Below are 17,396 nucleotides of genomic sequence, written 5' to 3' on the forward strand. Positions count from 1 at the left end.
AATCAGCATATCATTGATTTATAATATTACATAATTTTAAGGATTTACAGTCACATCTCTGTATGTGTAATAATACTCCTACCACGTTCTAGTACCACCTCAACAACAAAGTGTCTCCTCAGTTTATTCCTCCTCTTTCCTTGCCACCTCTCCTTCGCATTATTAATCAGTTTTTACCTGTCTAGGAGTTTCTCATTTAGTTATTTGCTTTAGTTACTCATATTCCAACACACACACACACACACACACACACACGCAACAAGAACAAAAACCCAAACCAAGTCAGGACTTACGCCTGGTTCTGTGCTCAGGGATCACTCCTGATGGACTCAGGGGACCATATGAGATGCTAGCTATCAAACCCAGGTTGGCCCATATATAAGGCTCACAGCACTATTGCTACCTTGCTCACAGCACTGTTGCTCTGGCCCCTTCTACCAATTTTAAAAGAAGGATCAATGCTAGTTTTTCTCAAACTCTCCCCAAAAGTTGAAGAAGAAACATTTCTAACCTCATTTACAAAACCAAAATTACTGTGATACCAAAGTCAGATAATGATAAGAAAACTCCCATAGAATATAAATGTAAAAATCATAGTAAAGTGTATTCAGCTGCATACTAAAATATACCACGATCAAGTATACTTTATTATAGGGATGCAAGGATATGTCAGCATTAGCTGTTAAATCAGTGTGATATTTCAACTTAAAAGAAGTAAAGAAATTGCATGATCCTCTTAGTTGATGCAGAAAAAGTTCTTGAAAAAATACAATGGCCTTTAATGATAAGTGCTCTAAAGAAATGAGGTCTAGAAGAAACATGCCTCAGTATAATAAAGTCCACATTATCACAGTCCTACAGCCAGCCTCTTACTCAGTAAACAACTGAAACCTTTTCCTCTAAAATTGAGAACAAGACAAGAGTGTCTAATCTCACATAGTATTGTAAATTCTAACTAGAACAGTTAGGCAAGAAAAAGAAACAAAAGTATACAAATTGGAACAGATGAAGTAAAGTTGTCTCTTATGGATGACAGGATTTTATACTTAGAAATCCATTGAAATCAATATACAAAAATCAGTCACATTTCTTTAACTATTAAAAACACTTAAAACAATAAGAAATATAATCTTACAAATAACATGAAAAACAAATGTTTTAAAATAATAGGGATAATTGATGAGTGGCATAGTGCCCACCTTTCAGGAGTTGACTTGGAGAGTTTTGGGGATCCCTGGTGCCATAGCAGACCTCAGCCAATTGTGTGGGAGCACCATGACTAAAGTGTGATCCTTGGTGAGACTGAAACTGCGTACCAAGCATCACAACCAAATATACGTAACCTCCTGTCATTACAATATTAACAACAGCAAAAAGGGTAGGGAAGGAGAATAAGCTAAAATATATTTAGTAAGTGAAATGAAAGACTGAAAACGTAGTTGATGAAAGAAATTGATGAAAAAAGAAAGCTATTCTGTATTCAAGGATTGGGAGAATACTACTAAAGTGTCCATATTACCCAAACCATCTTTAGTTTCAGTGTAGTCCCTACCAGAAATCTAGTGGCATATTTTTACTCTTCCATTCAACGAACAAACCTAAAATTCTAATCAGCTCAAATAAAGGCTCCTAGCAGTCAAAGCAACCCTAAACCGAACAAAGCTGAAGTATTGTCATCTTAATCTGTATTATAAACCTGTAGTGATCAAAACGTTATGATACTCTCATAAAAAGACATGTAGCCAATGCAATAGATTTGAAGCCCCCAAATTTACCCAAGCTTAGATGACCAGTTGGTAATTGACAGTGGAAGTTAAGAATACTCAGTGGTGGAAAGGTATTTTCAATAAGTGATACTGGAGAAATTGGGTATTCACATAAAAAAGAATAAACTCAGATGCCTTTTTTTTTAAAAAAAAAAATGAAAACTAACAAGTGGATTAAGAACTTAAGTGAAAGATTTGTAGCCTTAAAACGTCTTAAAATATAGCACAAAAGCTCCTTAATACTGGTCTTGGTAGTTATCTTTGATATCACCATCTAAGCACAAACAACAGAAGCAAAAGTAAATAAGATTTTATCCAAAATGTAAAAGAGCAAAAAAATCTTGAACAGACTGAAGGGGCATTCTATGTAATTGTAGAAAATATTTGTAAAATGCATCAAAATATTAAGACAACAATAGTAAAAAAAAATCTAATTTAAAATGATACGATTTGAATATATTCCTCTCAAATAAGATACAGGACAAATAATACCCAAGAACATGAAAAAATTTTAACATTATTAATCATCAGAAAAATGTCAATCAGAATTATAGTGAGATATCCTTTTTTACCTGTTATAATGACTACTGTAAAGATGAGACAATAAAGGCTAGTGAGGTTGTGAAAAAAAAAGGGAATTCTATGTGCAGCATTGGTGGGAATATGTATTTGACACAACCACGATGGAAAGCAGCAGGAAAAAATTAAAAATAGAAGTCATATGATCAGCAGTCTCACTTCTGAATGTATACTGTAAATCTCCACTTAACGTATTCTGTACTTCTTGAACTTGCAACATTAAGAGGTATGACACATGACAAAACTAGTTTTCCCATAGACTAATTGATAAAAACAACAGTTAACTTCCCACAGCGTGTTATTGATCAAAAAACATGGCCAAGCTTCTATATAAAAGACCCAACACACTTTCAGTATTAAACTGTCATTTGTGTTTATTAATTTTCCAGTCAGCTTATTCCAACTTAGAGTCAGGGAAACCTGGAACTTCTCTCAACAGGGCAAGGTGGGCACCACCTTGGGCAGAACACCCTTCCATTGGGGGGCCTACTCCAACATACACCCATACTCAAGATAGGCTAACATACTCAATTTGCATTACTTGTGGTTTTGGAGAAGAAATCTTACAGATGTAGGAGAATGTTCAAACTCCGCACAGACAGTGGTCCTAATGGGGGTTGCTATTTTTTTCCCCTTATCAATGTAATCAAAAAACACTGAGCAAACAAAATTTTTCAAGTATCTATACTATGTTTGAAGGAAGTAAAATCACTATCTTAAAAAGGTATCATTATGGCTCTATTCATTGTAGCCATGATATGGAAACATTCATCATTTAGAGATGAATAGAGAGAGGAGATAATGTGGACATACATACCAAGGAATTAAATAGCAATCGAAGAGAAAGCCTACTATTTGGAGTAATATGGATAGATCTTGAGGGCATTATGCTAAGTGGAATAGGTCAGTATGATCTTTCTTGTGAAATCTTTATCAAATTCAAAGTCAGTTAGACTGTAGAAAGGTAGTTGCCAAGAGCTCAGGGGCTTGGGGGGAAGGGGTAAAGAGGAAATGGAAGTATGGTAGTTCATAGGATACAAATTTGCACTTGTAAGCTGAATTATGTTTTGGATATCTAATATTTAATGTTATGATTATGGTTAATAATTATTTTTTACTTAAAGTGGCCGAGAAAGTAGATCTTAAATGTTCTCACCATCAGAAAGATTGTAATCATACTAGACATGTATTAGTGGCATGCTATATGGTCCCCTGAGCACTGTCAGGAATGATTCCTGATAAAGAGCTGGGAGCAACTCCTGAGCATTGTTGGTGGGGCAACAAAACAAACAAACAAAAACCCAGAAACTCACGATTAATGTGAAGTCAGAAGGTGCTGGATATAGGATTCTGAAGTTTAATGGACTCCATTTGGGCAGGGCAGGCAGATCTATCTTCCTCCATGCTGTTTAATTAGAGTACTTTAGAAAAGATATTTTATTAGACCACACTTGGTGGTACTTGGGCTAGTCCAGGTAGTGTTCAGTGTTCAGGGAACTATGTGATGCTGTGGATCAAACACTTGGTCTCCTGCATGCAGAGCTTTGTGCTCTGGCCCATTTAGGTATCACTCTGGCCCAGAGTATCTTTATACTTAAGCAGAGTAGTTTACTAAAATGGATTGCAAGGTTTTTTAAATGCTTGCTGCATGTGTACTTTTTTTTGGCACATTAAATTCTTTAATAGTACTCCAGTTAAAATGTTTCTCTTCCCTTATCATAACCAAGAAGAATGCTACTTAAAGATCTATGGACTGTTCTGCCACCTGGGAGGAGATTAGAAAAGTATCTCAGAGTGAGTGTTTAGAAATGTAAAAGAATTGCTAGAGATTGATTTCAGTATTTTTGTATAGCCTTACTTTTTAGTTTTCAGTCATTTTTACTGTATTCACAAAAGTATTGTGTTACTGGTCTGTTCTGATTTCCTACTGCTATGGAAAGCACTATTCCCAAACCTAGTAGTTTTTTGTTCATGAATCTGTAATTTGGGCTCTGGCACAGAAGACTCATTTCTGCTCCTTGCAGAGTTTAGCTAGGTCAATTTTATTGAAGCTAGCTTAGTTGAATAATTAGCATGTTGGTATATTGGTACTAGTTTCTGGTAGCTCTACCAGAACTCAAAATTCTTGGATCTGGGCTCCTTTCCTGGGTATCTGTGCTTCCTCAGACCGTGACTAGCTCTCAGGATCTGTATTTTTGGATCAAATTAGATGAAAATGATCTTTTTTAATCTGGTCTCAGCAATCAAGCTATACCTTTGTTTATGATTCTACTTTTTTATTTCACTCTCTCCCACTTTTTTTGTTGTTGCTATGATCTGTGGTTGCACATGCTTCTGGCTGTGGTACTTAACATAATTTTAGCTGCGCACACCAGGGGCTGTTCCTCAGGTTGTGGTGCTTCCACACTTGGCTGGACAGTTCACAGAGGTTTGCACTATTATGGCACTAGCTTATGGGCTCACTGGAGTACACACCATTCAGTGGGAAGATAAATTATGGTTGTAATATTCTTCAGGAGTACCTGCAGCACATGTTTTTCAGGAGCCTGGCTGTGGCTAGCACATCATTCTGGTTGTAGTGCTCACCCAGGGTCACATCCCTTTTTTGTGGTGCTTACACACATCTGACTGTGGTGTAGCCAGGAATCACTTGTGATACCTGGGATGCTAGACAGTAGAGCTGTCAGGCTTAAACAGTAGGATTTCTGCAATTATGCTTAGCACATGTAGGGCACTGAGCAAGTTAATGCCCAATACATTTGCAAGGTTGGCCCTTTTTTTGGTTGTTGTTCAGACTGTTTTTCATTTGTTTGGTTTTGGTTTTGGAATGGTGGTGCTCACCCAGTGGTGCTCAGAGTAAACTCCTAGCTCTGTGCTCAAGGATCACTTCCAGAATGGTGGTTTTGAGATGTCACCCAGTGGTACTCAGGGTCAACTCTTTGCTCTGTGCTCAAGTATCACTTCCTTGAATATTTGGGGGACCATATGTGATGCCAGGGATTGAACTTGGGTCAAGGCAAGTACCCTCACTTCTATACTATTACTCCTACCCCCAAATCACTTTTTAAGAAGAGTAGTAAGGGGCGGGAATGATGGTACAGTGGGTAGAGTGTTTTTGCCTTGCACATAGCTGACCTGGGTTCTATCCCTGGCATCCCATACGGTCCCTGAGCACTGCCAGGAGTAATTCCTGAGCACAGAGCCAGGAGTAACCCCTGTGAATTACCAGGTGTGACCCAGAAAGCCCCCTCCCCCAAAAAAAGGGAACAGTAAGTCAGAGAGATAGTAAAAATGCAAGGCTCTGTCTAGCCTTACACCCAGCTGACCCTCGTTCAGAGCCCCAGCATCACATATGGTCACCAGATAGTCTGGTGACATATGCGGGCTGAATGAGGGCTAGAGACTGAGCACAGCGGCCACTCAACACCTTTATTGCAAACCACAACAGCTAATTAGAGAGAGAGAACAGAAGGGAATGCCCTGCCACAGTGGCAGGGTGGGGTGGGGGGGAGATGGGATTGGGGAGGGTGGGAGGGACACCGGGTTTACGGGTGGTGGAGAATGGGCACTGGTGAAGGGATGGGTTCCCGAACTTTGTATGAGGGAAGTATAAGCACAAAAGTGTATAAATCTGTAACTGTACCCTCACGGTGATTCTCTAATTAAAAATAAATAAATTATAATAAAAAAAAAAGAGTACAGCTGAGTGGCTGGAGAAAGTGTAAGAGCTTTGAGCAGGGTTTCTTAAACATTTTCCACCTGCAGCATTTTTCATTTTCAATAGAAAAATGCAACATAAGAAAAATTTTTTATTTTCAATCAAAAAAATACAACATGATATATGCCTGCCAAGGGAAGAGGCGGGGGGCTGGGGGTGTAGGGAAGGGCAGGTGGTGAGAAGGAACCTAGGGATATAGGTGGAAAGGGGATGTTGGATTAGTATTGAAAGGGGATGTTGGATTAGTATTGAAACATTGTATGCCTGAAACAAATCTATTATGTGCAACTTAGTATATTATGGTGTCTAAAATTTTTTTTTAAATATGATTGGGTATTGCCAGAAACATACTAGATTCGTGGTATAATTTTTATTAAAATTTACAGTTAAAAAAAAAGGTCAATAGCCCTTGATTGTTGAACAATTATAAAAATGGCTAAGTGAAAGGGCACTAAAATTCTCAGAGCCAAAGGGATCCTGGGGGGATGGGGGTGAGGGATGGGGTTGTTGTGAGCATATGGAGTGCCGAGAATTAAAACCGGATTGGCCTCATGCAAGGCAAAATATGCAATATCCTTCTATACTACCCCTTTGGCTCCTAGAGTTTCTTTATGCCATTGTTTTTAAAATCAGAGATAGAAAAATAAAATTAGAAACAAAATACATTTTATTCTTTTTTTTAATTTATTTTATTGAATCACCAAGTGGAAAGTTACAAAGTTCTCAGGCTTATATCTCAGTTATACAATGCTCAAACACCCATCCCTTCACCAGTGCCCATATTCCACCACCAATAAAAACAAAAACAAACAAAAACAAAACCAGTATACATCCCACCCCTCACCCCCCAAACCCCCCCCCCCGTGCGTGACTGATAATTTCACTTCCTTTTCTCTTTACCTTGATTACATTCCAGATTTCAACACACAACTCACTATTGTTGGATTTTCAAAACAGACTCACTATTTTAGTTGGAATTTATCCCCCAAGAATACAGCTCTATTGACAAGGAAATATTTGATAATGAGTTTTCCACTGATGAGAATGAAGAGATAAAAAGTCGCGCGGCCGCTACTGTATTATAGTAATTAAGTCCACGGAGATTTAAGTTGGAAAAGGAATCATTTCCCTTCCTGGAACAGCATGTAGCAAAAGCTTAGTTCACAGTCTCCATACATGGTTGCAAGCACTTGCTGAAACCCCAAATCCTAAAGCTGTCTCTGGTTCCTGCTCGTTCCACATCCACCGGCTGTGCAAAGGCATGGCCATGGCCACCCGGGTCGAAACTCGGCCGGAGCCCAAGCTCCCGTCCGGGCTGAAACTGCCCCGGTATCCCGCGGCTGTTTCAAGTTCAAAGCACATTTTTTTTTCCCCCGCGCCAAAAGTTCATACCTGCTCAAAGGACCCACAAAATGTCGGACACCACCCATTTTATTCTTTTTTTACTTGGCCATGTATTTTGCCTTACTGGTGCTCTTTATTTCTTCCCATGTTTTTTTTTTTTTTTTTTTTTTTTTGGTTTTTGGGTCACACCTGGCAATGCACAGGGGTTTTTCCTGGCTCTTCACTCAGGAATTACTACTGGCAGTGCTCAGGGGATCATATGGGATGCTGGGATTAGAACCTGGATCGGCCGTGTGCATGGCAAACACCTTACCCGCTGTGCTATCGCCCCAGCCCCCCATGTCTTTTCATTTGATCATTATTTTTCTGGGGCATATCTCCCAGTAAACAGATTCAGTCTTTGTGTTTTGGGAAGTAATTTTGGTTATCTTCTTTTTTTTACCTCTTTGCAGTTTTATAACTCTTCAGAAATCAGGGGCTATTTGCTTTACAATCAATGGCTATTTACTTACTTTTAACTGAAATTTTTAAATTTTTATTAAAATTTTTTAAATTGAATCATAGTGAGATACATAGTTACAATTTGTTCGTGAGAGGGTTTCAGTCATAATTTTCCAACAACTGTCCCTTCACTAGTGTACATATCCCACTTCCAATGTCCCAGTTTCCCTTCCCCCCCACCCCGCATCAATGACAGGCACTTCCTCCTCCACCACCCCTTTACCCCTTTCTTTCTTTCTCTCTTTCTCTCTTTCTTCTCTCTCTGTCTCTCTGTCTCTCTCTGTCTCTGTCTCTGTCTCTCTCTCTCCCTCTCTCTCTCTCTGTGTCTCTGTCTTGCTTGCTTGCTCTTGCTCGCTATTTACTTTTGTCTTGATTTTTTTGTAACTAGTGACAGGTACATAGGTAACCAATTTATAAAATTTGTTCAGTGAATCTTAATCCAGGCTAAATTTCCTGGACAGCTGCGCTGTTTGTTGCAGTGAAACATACCTTATTTCTCTGGCCTACAGAACTTTGTTGAGCCAATTGTCAGATGCACACATTTGTAGGACCCATTTGCCTTAAGTCTGATTTCTGTATATTTAGTGTACTTAAGAGTACAGTTAATCTTTACTGCACAGATGTACTGGAGAATGTTGATTTTTTATTCTCTGATACTTCACAGGTGGGCAGATAGGCACTTTAATCAACTTTTTATTTCCGGGGGGGAGGGGAGGAAGGCTGGAGGGTTCATACCTGGTGATGCTCAGGGGTTATTTTTGCCTCTGGGCTTAGGAATTACTCCTGATAGTTTTCAGGAGACCACATGTAATGCTGGGGATTAGACTCGGGTTGATCACATGGAAGGCAAATGTCCTATCTGCTGTACTCATGTTGTCTTTTTCTATTAGTAGAGCTTTGTATCATTCATGTTTAGTGAAGTCAGAGAACCTAGGAGACTAGAAGAAAAGGATGCATTCTTAGAAACATACCATTATAAGACTAAATCAGGCAGAAATAGAAACCTGAATATATTCTGAGTAATAAAATTGTAATGAAACAGTAGTCAAAAGCCTCCCCACAAATCAAACCCTGAACCAGACAGTTTCATCAGTAATTCTACCAGTCTTTCAAGGAAAGCTTGATGCCTGTCTTTATCAAACACTTCTTATAAATGTAAAAAGAGGGAAATCTTCTGAAACATCTGTGAATTGAGAATAGATTTTGAAATTATGCACCTTGTCATCACAAAACGTAAAACTACAGCTCTCTAATCTATCTTAGTGAACATAGATGCCCCAACAAAATACTTGGCAGTTCGTTTTAACAATGCAACAAAGAATCATACACCAAGATTGCGAGTTTATTCCAGGAATGCAAGTATGATGCAACATAGATAAGTTAAAAAACATGATGCATTACATCTTCAAAAGGACTAAATTCATGTGAACTTATCGCTAGACACAGAAAAAGCATTTCAAAAGATTCAGCACCTTTTTATGATAAAAATTCTCCAGATACTGAGTATAAAAAATAATAGAAGGAATATACTCCAACATAAGGCCACATATGACAAACTGATAGTATCACAGTGACGTAAAACTGAAAGTTTTTCCTCTTAAGATAAGGAACAAGATAAGGATGTCTACTCTTTGTTACTATTCAATTGTTTTGTAAGTACTAGTGAGAATAGTTAGAAGAGAAAATGAATTCAAATTAGAAAGGAAAAAGATGTGCTAGAGAGATGGCACAGCGTGTAAGACCCTTGCACGAAGCTAACTTCGGTTAGATCCCCATACCACCTGGTCGCCTGAGTACCACCAGGAATGACCCCTGGATACAGAGCTGGGAATGGCCCCTGAGAAACCAGGGTGTGGCCCAAAGGCCCACCCCTCCAAATAAAATAAAACAAGAAGAAGTAAAACTATCATTCTTTGTCGACAGAATATATATGTAGAAAATCCCAAAGAAACTAGTAAAAGATACCAAAAATACTAAATAAATACAGTAAAATGGCAGGCTACAATATTAATATGCAAAAACGTCACATTTCTATTAACAAATCATGAATTACTAGAAAAATCAAGAACAAGTACCATCTACATTACTATCAAAAAGCATCAACAACCTTGGTATGAATTTAATCACAGCAGTGAAAACTGTACACCAAAAACTCTTATGACATTACTGAAATAGAAAACATAAAGAACGAATATTTTGTGATCATGGATTGGGAGAACTAACATCATAAGGTGGCTCTTTTACCGAAAGCAATGTACAGATTCAGTGCAATTCCTATAAATCTTAATGGCTTTAGTCACAGAGTAAAGGAAACTTTACTAAAGGAACTTTAAATCATGAAATTTATTTGGAACTACAATAGATGCTTATTGTAGTTTTTCCACTTACGAGGGAAACAAACAAAATTGGAGGTTTTTTGCTCCCTGAGTTAAAATTAGACGACAAAGCAGTAATAATAAACATAGTAAGGTATTAGAATTAAAAGACATAGGTCAAGGGAACAGAATGGAGAACCCAGAAATAAAAACACATATGGTTAACTAATTTGTAACAAAGAGCCAAGAACTTACAATGGAGCAAGAAAAGTCTCTTTATGAAACCTTGTAAGGACAGGAGAGATAATACAAGGTTGAAATACTTGCTGTCCATGTAGCTAACCAACCCCAATTCAGCCCCCAGCACCGGATATGATTTTCCGAGCACCACCAGGAGTTGATTCCTGAGCATTGCTGGAGCCAGAAAATCTACCTCTACCTCTGAGCCAGAAAATCTTGTTGGGAAAACAAGGCTGTTAGATCTTAAAGAATGAGACTAGACTGTATAATGCCATATTCAAAAGTTAATTTATATGTACTAAAGACTTGGATGTGAGATCTGAAAGTACTTGGAAGAAAACATGAGTAATATTCTCCTTTAATTTACATCAGCCTCAGAAATATGTTTGGGACTCTACTCCAAAAGCAAGGAAAGCAAAAGCAAAATAATCAAACTGAAAAGCAGCACGGTGGAAAGAAGTTTGTATCCAAATAAAAGATACTCTTTTAAAATTTATTTTTTGACAACACTCAACTGTGTTTAGTGCTTCCTCTTAGCTCTGTGCTCAGGGATCATTCCTGGCAGGCACTGGGGACCACATGGGGTGTTGGGGATAAAACCCAGGTCAGCTGCATGCAAGGCAATTGCCTTACCTGCTGTACTATATCTTCCCGTCCTCCACCCCCACCTCCCCCCTTAAACAAAAGGTATTCTGGTGGATGGGTAAAGATAGTTGCACACCATGTCTTATAAAGAGGTTTTATATATATCAAAAATGTAAAAGACTTTATAAAACAACAACAAACCACCTGATTTAAAAAATACACTGAGGGAACAAGCTGCCAAACTGCAAGATTATCCCAGGTAGATCCATCTCCAGGCTGAAAACTTTTTGACCTTCTCAGAATGGGGACATACAGACTCCCCTCCCTTATGGATAGACCCAGAAGCTGCCATACCCGACCTCTTCCACTATATAAATGGCCAACTTTCCCATCAAATGTGTTCTTGTTTTTGGACTGTTTTTGGACTGTTATATGCAGCGTGTCCAAGTTTCACAGTACTAACATCCATAAACAGTCCAAAAACAAGAACACATTTGATGGGGAAGCTGCACAGAGCCCACCAAGCTCAGTGAGCAAAAAACAGTAACACAGCATACTCACCTAGCACCAACCAGCCCAGTAAATCCTCAGACAATGAGTTTAATAATACTATTGTGAGATAAAACAGTTACCACAAATTGACTCTTATTGAGCTATTTTCTGAAAATTTTATTTTCCATTTTGTTGCAGCAAACAATATGACGCAAATTTATGCCTGCAAAGGAGGCAGGCTTGGGGTTGGGTGGGAAACTGGGGACATTGATAGAGGGAAGAGCACACTGATGGTGGAATAGTTGTTGGAACACTGTATGCCTGAAACAACTTTATTATGAGCAACTCTGTAAGCCATGGGGTTATAATAAAAAAATTTAAATTAAATGGAGAGGATCTGAATTTTCCAAGGAAGATATACAGATGACCAATAAGCATATGAAAATATGCTCATCAGCATATTGCACTGTTCTGATTAGGGAAATGCTAATCAGAACAAAGTGAGGTATTACCTTATATCTTTGAGGTTTCCAAAAGAAAGAACACCTGAAGCTAAAAACAATACAAACCATGAAAAGAAGAGAATTCTTATAGATTGTTGAGAAAGTGAATTTGTCTTTCCATTTTGGAGAATAGTGTGGAAATTTTTTTTTATTGGTAGGGTGGAGGTGAGTACAGCTGGTTGTGCTCAGGGCTTGTATTCTCCTAGCTTTGCATTCAGGGATGACTCCTGGTGGGGTTTGGAGAACTGTTTGGGATACTGGGTATCGAACCTGGGTTGGCCACTTGCGAGGCACCCACTGTACTATCTTTCTGAGCCCCCCAGTTTGCAAATTCTTTAAAAAATTAAATATAGAGACCAAGAATGCAGCTTAAGTAGTGGAGCACATATCTTGCATATGTGAAACCCTGGGTTCGATCTCCTTTCCACCACTGCCAGTTTTACCCTGAATACTGCTGATAGTACTCACCCACAATTAAAATAGAAAAAGTAGAAGTTATAGAATCCAGTTATCCTACTTTTGTACACTTAGCCCATAAAGTACAAAAACACATTTAAATATAGACACATATCCCATGTTTATTTTAGCATTGTTTACAATAGTCTAGAACTGGACAAAACTTAAGTGCTTAACTAGTGATAAATGGATAAAGATATGCTGCATATACAAAATAGGTGAAGATGCAGTACATATATATCATTAAATACTATTGAGTTTGAAAATTGATGAATTCCAGCCATGTGAAGCACCATACATTGACCTATAATGTATCATGTTTAGTGAAATAAATTAGATAAAGATAACCTTGGTATGATTTCATATGTGAATGATACATAGAGAAAACATGAGCTAAATAAAACAAAATGTCATTAAGGTTGAGTCTGTGAGACCAGTTGTTAGTTACCAGAAGTGAGGGGATTGGGACACAGATCTGTACAAAGAGGGCAATTGTCTGAAGAAGCATTAGTGGAGTATTGGAACTTAATGTAAATAAGTTACCATTCCCTCCTCTTCCTTCCCATCCCCCTCCTCCTTTTCCTCTTCTTCTTTCCTCTCCTCTTCTCTCCCTGGCTCTAGCAGTAACATTTGGGGAACTATATGTGGTACAAGTTATCAAACCAGGATCAGCTGCATGCAAGGCAATCTAGATCCACATACCCCTATCCCTACCCTTAGATGTTCCACAAGGATAGGGATTTGCAGTGGTATTTTGTTTTCCTTCATTGATGCATACAAAGGGCCTGGGTCTACCTAGATCATTGCATAGTAATTTGATAGTTTTTTATTGAGTAAATGAATATGTTAAAGAATACTGTAATCCATTTAGAAATTATTCCTAGTGCTTTGTAATGGATACTTTGATATACACAAGTGCAGAACTTCATTTATTTCTCCTTTAATTTTTATACTAAGAAAAATTTTGTAAAAGCATATATGAATCTGGAAAAAACCCGAGTGCCCTAGAACAGATGACTGGTTGAAGAAACTCTGGTACATCTATACAATGGAATACTATGCAGCTGTTAGAAAGAATGAGGTCATGACATTTGCATATAAGTGGATCAGCATGGAAAGTATCATGCTAAGTGAAATGAGTCAGAAAGAGAGAGACAGACATAGAAAGATTGCACTCATCTGTGGAATATAGAATAATAGACTATAAGACTAACACCCAAGAATAGTAGAAATAAGTACCAGGAGGTTGTCTCCATGGCTTGGAGGCTGGTCTCTCATTCTGGGCAACTCAGAGAAGGGAACACCAAGTAAAATGTGGCTGGAGGTCATGTGGGGGAAAGATGATGTGGGCCAAATATAGACTAGAGACTGAACACAATGGCCACTCAACACCTTTATTGCAAACCACAACACCTAATCAGAGAGAGAGAACAAAAGGGAATACCCTGCCATAGTGGCATTTTGGGGTGGGGAGAGACGGGACTGGGGAGGGGGGGAGGGATGTTGGGTTTACGGGTGGTGGAGAATGGGCACTGGTGAAGGGATGGGTTATTGAACTTTGTAAGGGAGAAACATGAGCACAAAAATGTATAAATCTGTAACTGTACCCTCACGTTGACTCACTAATTAAAAATAAACTATTAATTAAAAAAAAGCTTATATGATGATTTTAAGGGTTAAAGGATGGCATCAAGATAATCATAAAATTACTTAATGCTGTTAAGTTCTTACTGTAAATTTATAATAGGATGCTAGCATCTTTTGACATCTGCATTTTAAAATACAAAAAGCATATTTAGACCAGATAGCATGTTTCTGTAGTTGAATTCAAAAACACAGATTTCTTTATTTATAATAAAGTCAGCTTACATTATGTTAAAGACTTTTAAAATATTTTTTGTCAATTATTAGTAATTTGAGGTTGAGTAGAGTTATTTTGACAATAACTGTAAGAGGTTCTATTATTTTAAAAGTTATTTGTAATTAAGCTTGTAAGGTACTACCACTACCACTTTTTATACTCAAACATAAATATAAGGAGAGTGAGAATTTGAGGAGAGCCTACATTTATTCTGCTACCTTAACAATTGCATATTTATTATAATCTTACTGTCCTATTATTTGTAGTGATATTTATGCTATCAAATTTAAACAAATAATATATAGATGTCTCATTAACATGTTATACTAGTTGTATCAGATTTAGTATAGACAAGTTTTAGGCATCCTTGGACTAGAATTTTGAGCTACTTCCTAAAAATGTACTGGTAATTGCTACATCTGTTCAGATGAGAACCAGAGAGATGGGTTTTGTTTGGGGTAAATTTATCTATGTTATCCAAGAGTTGATTTAACTAATTATAGTCTCAAAATCTGTGACTCAATTCCAAATAACTTCATATCTATAGAAAGCGTTTTGTTTTTATTAAAAATAGGAGTAAGATCTCTGGTAAGAAAAAAAGGAAAAGTGAAAAACATTGGCTTAATGTTTATTGGTTAATGATTGGGTTAAATATTGGTTGATAGTTGGTTTTCAAAATAATCTGCTGTTTGTATACTGTGCCTATATTCACAACGAAACTATAATAATTAAAGCATAGTAGTCATCAGTGAGATACTTAAGAGAACTTAAAACAGGTAGTTTTTGGTTATATGCCTTTAATTGACTGTGAAATCTTATTGGGTCTTTGTGAGGCTCCTAGAATATAGTGCTACTCAAACCCTGTGGTACTGGTGATTACCCTTGTGGTGCTTTTAAGGGGCTTTCAGAGAGCACCTGGTGATCTTGGGATGCAGAGGCCTGGAGTTTTAGGTGGTCTAGCTAGGATTGGCTGCATGCAAGTCATGCACCTTAATTCCTGTGTTGCCTGTGTTACTTAGGCAGTTTCTTCTTGTGGGTTTCTTTTAGTGTAAGCAGTGACTTCCTGTATATATTTGCCTGTTTCTCTAATCTTAAGTTCAGCAGTTTGCTCTGTTTTTCCTTTTATACTGATTTGAGTTGATGATTTTCTTTTCTCTCTCTCTCTCTCTCTCTGTGTTTTTTGTTTTTTTGGAACTTTTTTATTGAATCACTGTGAGATATACCCTTAAAAAACTGTTAGTGATTGGATTTCAGTCATACAGTACTCTAACACCCATCCCTTCACCAGCGCACATTTCCCAGAACCAGTGTCCCCAGGTTCCCCCCATCCCCCATCCCCTGCCTGTCTCTATGGCAGGTGCTTTTCTTCTCCTCTCTCTCTCTCTCTCTCTCTCTCTCTCTCTCTCTCTCTCTCTCTCTCTCTCTCTCTCTCTCTCTCTCTCTCTCCCCCTCTCCCTCTCCCTCTCCCCCCCTCTTTGGGCATTGAGTTGGTGATTTTCCAATTTGTTCTGCTTGTTAGGAGCACAGGTTGTTCTGGATAAGGCCAAATGCTGTTTTTTATTCAGTGAATCGTTACTTGGCAAGTCTCTCTGTCAACATATGAACATCTTTTTTTTTTTTTGTATGTGTTTTAATTGTTACAGCTTTTGTGCACACCTGACATTTTTAGTTTTAATACCACTGATTTGAATTGCTATTTTTTCTTACTCATCAAATTTCTTATTGCTTGTTCATAGCTTAAAAACTAATATATATTTGTTCCTTTTTACTTTAATTTTTTTGCCTTTATGAGGGTAGTTATTTTAAGGATTTTAACCTTTGCTTCCTTGAATGTCTGAAAATTTCTTTAATTTTATTCTCCCAAGTGAATATTAATTTTGGAGCATATGATTCTGTATTTCAAATAATCTTTTTTTCTAGAGTCCTGAAGCTACTTCTTCATTGTCTTTTGATGTCTAATGTCTAATGTTGCTGATAATGGTATGATAGCTAGCTATTCTTTTATAGGCAAAATATTTCCCTTTGATTAAAAATCAGGAAGTGAAAATAGGCATTCTTAAATTTTTTGTTAGGTTTTTAATTTTCTTATGACTAAATTATAATTAGATTGAATTTAAGAATAGTTAACATAAGAGGTTTTTGTTTTGTTTTTTTTTTTTTTTTTTAGTTTTTGGGCCATACTCAGTGGTGCTTAAGACTGTTTCCTGCTCAGGCTCAGTGTCATAGGGTTGGGGTCATTGCCATGGTGCTTGGGGACTCGTATTGTCAGAGATAGAACCAAGGGTTCCTGCATGCAAAGCATGTGCTCCACTTGACTGAGCTATCTCTCCAGTCTCTTTTTTTATATATATAAAAAAATTCCTATATCTGATCTCAATCTTAAAATTTGGGGGAGGGGGGTCTCCCCAAGCTAGACCCAGAGTCCTTGAGGACAGTGTAGGCCAGTCCTGGTGATTCTTGGATAATGGGGTCAGCACTTTGACATGAGGGCCCAAAGATGGTGTTGTGAGGACTCTATTATGCTTGGTTAGCTGGCCTGTCCTTGAAGTGCTTAGGGGCCTCCAGGGCTACAGTGCTTGAGGAACCATTGGTGCCAGGAATTAAAGCAGGTTGGCTGCATGCAAGGCATGCATATTAATTCCTGTACCATTCTCTTGTACTATACTCTCTTTTCCTCTTGTGTCTATTTCTAAATTTTTATATTTTATAATTAGAATATTCAAAATATTATATCCTGACCTGTTAGGATATTGTCATCAATGGAATATTTTAAAATAAAGTTCCTTTTCCTGGGCAGTTTGTAATTTTTATTTAGTTGGGTTTTGTTTTTTTATTTGGTTTTGGCCACACCAGCAGTGCTTAGCTCATAGCTCTGTGCTCAGGCATCACTCCTGGTGAGGTTTGGGTGACCTAATGGGATGCTAGGGATCAAAGCGAGGTCAGCTGCTTTCAAGGCAAGCACCCTACCTGCTATACAGGTCAGCAGGTCAGCTACATACAATGAAGCACCCTACCATCTGCACTATCTCTCCAGCT

General features: G+C 37.8%; 1 protein-coding gene across 3 annotated transcripts in view; it reads left to right on the plus strand.

Moving 5' to 3' along the window:
• PTPN4 (protein tyrosine phosphatase non-receptor type 4) overlaps window positions 1-17,396 on the plus strand; it is a 175,667-nt gene that overhangs the window by 24,929 nt on the left and 133,342 nt on the right. The gene's annotated exons all lie outside the window — the stretch shown is intronic.

This window comes from Sorex araneus, chromosome X (genome assembly GCF_027595985.1).
Source record: "Sorex araneus isolate mSorAra2 chromosome X, mSorAra2.pri, whole genome shotgun sequence".
In the NCBI taxonomy this organism is placed as follows: Eukaryota; Metazoa; Chordata; class Mammalia; order Eulipotyphla; family Soricidae; genus Sorex; species Sorex araneus.